Consider the following 3,953-nt stretch of genomic DNA (forward strand, 5'->3'; position numbering starts at 1 on the left):
ACGATAGTGTGGATTGATTTGATTACCTGTACTTGCTGTTGCGCATTGACGATGGCCTTGGACAGTGGCAGCACCCCCCCTCCCGGGCGCCTGAGCTGCTCCTACAGCCGCTCTTTCCCCCGCTCGACGCCCTCCACCGCCCGCCTCCTGTCGCCGATGGCCTCCTCCGCGCAAGCATGCTGGAGGCCCCACCTAAAGACATCACAAAACCTGAGGATTCGTCCTCGTGAAACGAAGCATTGATTTTGGATCTGCCAATAACATAGAAAATTAGAACTCGAATAAATTAATGGATGGAGATATCAAGTGGATATATAGTGTGGTTTCTCTCTGTCATACCTGCTTTGTGGATCGATGTAATCCTGCTCGAGGAATAAGCTTCATCATCACAAATCCAATGCCCAGGCCACAGTTCATGCATGTTGGGAGGCCACACCATCCTTCGTGGATCCACTGCCAGCATGCCAAAGAGCCACGCCGCCGCCACCAAGGTCACCATGGACGCACGCAGAGGGGAACCGTGCCGCTCCTAACGAATATTGTGCCTAGCTCCCACGGATCCGCCGCCGGGGACGCCATGCTACTGATGAAGGGGGCGGCACCGTCGTTGCCGCACAGGTCGTGGGGCGCGTGCTGCTGCTGGTTCGTGGGAGAGGAGGCGGCCGCGTGGGCGTGCGCCAGATTGGAGCGGGATCGCGGAGGGGATGGATCGCGAGATTGGTCCCACCTGTCGGCGCATCTTTTTTTTTGACTCGCGGGATCGCAAGAGACAGGCGTAGGAGCAGAGGGGTGCGGGATCGCAGCAGGCAAGACGATGGACCCATGTTAGAATGTCGTACCAAAAAATATCTATACTTTGTTCTTTTTAGTTGTAGTAAATAGGCCACGATAAAGACGCACTAGCATGACCTCTCTGCCTAGCTCCTCCAAGAAAAGAATAGGTATGTGCTTGTCGAGTATGATAGACGATGGAGCCAGGTTTGGCCATTTGGTACTAGTATATTATATATGTTCTTCGTCACTGATTGGCGCGCCTGTTGGCAGGATGTTTACGGACAGGAGGGAGGTTTGGCATGTGTGGTGCACTCGTAGATCTTTTGCCGTTTCTTAAAATAATGGAAAACTTCTGAAAGAAACAGCAAAACATATCTGCGCATCCAGGGAATCGAACCCTGGTCAGTACCGTGGGAGGGTACTATGATACCACTACACCAGATGCGCTTTGCGTAACTCTTTCCATATAATCTCTAAAAGACAACTCTATGGTCAACTTACTTGTGCGGCCTGCACAACAAACCATCCGCTTGGCGCTGCGTCTCCGAAAAGTTTGATATTGCAAAATTGACACCGGCATACATTTGAATCGAAAATGTTTCAGTTTGCGCGAACCCTCATCCAATTAGAATTTCGTTAGTATATGTGTGGAAATCCTCATCAGGAGCCCCTACGTGGTGTTCTCATTTGTTGAGTGATCCCATCCTGGCCTAACCTTATGAGTCCATAATATGTCTCCTTCGTCCACCTACTCATCATCACTTCATCTATCAGCGCCAAAAGAAAGCGAAGAGCACTACTACATCTACGAGTGCACCACACATACCAAACCTCCCTCCTGTCCGTAAACATCCTGCCAACAAGCGCGCCAATCAGTGACGAAGAACCCTAGAAGACATACACACGCCAGCACGCAGATCTATATATAATATACTAGTACCAAATGGCCAAGCCTGGCTCCATCATCTATCATACTCGACAAGCACATATCTATTCTTTTCTTGGAAGAGCTAGGCAGAGAGGTCATGCTAGTGCGTCTTTATCATGGCCTATGAGGAAAAAAGCAAAAGAAAGACGCACGCTGAGTAAACCAGCTCTTGTCGCCATAGACACGTCTCGGTGGCTGATCTCGGCGTGCGTCTGTGTGTGCGCGCGTCGGTTAATTGAAAAAAAAACCCTCACTTGCCCCATGTTCCTAAAGCACATGTAAAATGGATCGGCTCTCTCACTGGATAATGGGCCTCTATGTACGGACAGGGCATGTGGTTCAGGGGTTTTCTCGGGCTGGGTGAGAAATCCTCTACCTTAAGCTAAAATATCTCGGAAGTATCTATCCGTGCGGCCCGAGCTTTTTTTTTTTAATTGTAGTGGCTGAGGCGCTGATGGAGCGACCTCTCTGTATTCTTGTAAACTTAATTAGCTGATGAAGTTGGAGCGTCATGAAAAGAGAAAGGGAGAAGACACGATCGATCCATCCATCCGTCGAGTAGACAGCAGACACGTAAAAAGGAGATCAAGTGATATGCTGCGCCTGTTTTTTGCTCTGTCGTTAAGATGGATGCCCGTGGCGATGACGTTATCGTGGCTTTATTAGGTGCTAGGTAGCTTATGATTTGCCTTATTATGGTCATGGGGATGGTCGGATGGATGCTATGCAGAATGTATTGCGTCCACATTCAATGTACCTCTAATCTGTTCTATTGATGGCCCACATTCAAGTGTAGCAACAGAAGCGGTTGCACTAGTACTCGATAATGAAATGTGCATGTTGCACGTCATTAGCACACTTATAATTTAGCACCTGAGAAACACAGCTCCATGTTTGTTGTTTACTTTGTTATGCACCATTAGATGAAGGTCAATAACCTGAATATTCTTCCTCAACTTGTTCACATAGTATGAAGCAAAAGTTGTGCCAAATGGTAGGATTTTGCAATCTCTTGTCAATAAGCAAATTCAAGGAATGATTTTTTTGGAATCATATATGCAAATGCTCACATAGATGCATACACACTAAATTGTACGAAAGTTAGGCGTGCACACACACTGAGTCGCAGATTTCGGGAAGTCACCACAGTTGTCTCATAATCAATGGGCAATGTCGCCTACCGCTGAAAAAATATCGATGTTAAATCGTATAATAAACTAAATAAGTAGAATAAGCAAAATATGCTTTTCACCCCACCGTTCCAAAAAAAAGTGAATTAGGACCAATCACGAGCAACAAATAGGGGCTTCTCCAATTACCTACCAACCTCAATTGCAACTCTGTTTTCCTAATAGATCCATATCTTCTCTACACCCTACCTCAATGCCAATTTCCTCCCACTCAAAGATGCTCCTAGTGGCACTAGAGAAGACTTGCCAACTCAAACTACATCGTCTACACTATACTCTACATCTAACCATTGCAATATCAGTTGACCATTTCATCACATTCAACCATTAGCTAAGGGCCTATATGCCATCCTCTTTGAAATCCGTTGTCCTTCGGGGCACGTTATATGTTACCTAGGAAATCATGACATACACCCTCTCACCCCCGCTCACCCTTTCCTCCATCTCTAGTGGCTCTCCACTATCAAATCTACCATCACCACCCCTAGTGTTCTAGGACCACCTTAGGCCAACAATGCGCCATCGCCATACCGACCCATTTATAAGCAACCACCATCGTCAACTACACGTAACCTAATGATCTCCTTCTACAATCAGAGCCACCCAATAAGCAATATTGACCTATAATTCATTGTTGGACATGTTGACGACCATACCTTGTGGTGAGGAATCACTACAGCAGCCAGTGGCTTCCCCGAGTGCCAGTTGCACTCGGGGAAGGCCCAGTTGCACTCGGGGAAGCCTTCCCCGAGTGCAACACTCGGGGAAGACCCTCCGGCTAATCCTCATCCGGCAAAGGCGTCTTTCTCGAGTGCCGAAAATCGTGCACTCGGGGAAGGCTTTGCCGAGTGCCGTGCTGGCACTCGGGAAAGATTTGACGCCGTTGGCCGACGGCCGACGCCGTTTTTTTTTCTTCCCCGAGTGCAACACTCGGGGAAGATTTTAGAATTTTTTTAAATAATCTTTGCCGAGTGCCGCAGCTCAGGCACTCGGCAAAGAAATTTGTTTTTTTTTTAAAAACCCTCTTTGCCGAGTGCCGCAGCTCAGGCACTCGGGGAAGC

At 47.8% G+C, this 3,953-nt stretch overlaps 1 non-coding gene across 1 annotated transcript; it reads right to left on the reverse strand.

Moving 5' to 3' along the window:
* Positions 1–1,150: 1,150 nt before the first annotated feature.
* Positions 1,151–1,221, reverse strand: TRNAG-CCC (transfer RNA glycine (anticodon CCC)). The gene has a single exon. It is a non-coding gene; the product is annotated as a tRNA-Gly (tRNA).
* Between the last annotated feature and the right edge of the window lie 2,732 nt (positions 1,222–3,953).

Source organism: Miscanthus floridulus, chromosome 1 (assembly GCF_019320115.1).
Source record: "Miscanthus floridulus cultivar M001 chromosome 1, ASM1932011v1, whole genome shotgun sequence".
Lineage (NCBI taxonomy): Eukaryota > Viridiplantae > Streptophyta > Magnoliopsida > Poales > Poaceae > Miscanthus > Miscanthus floridulus.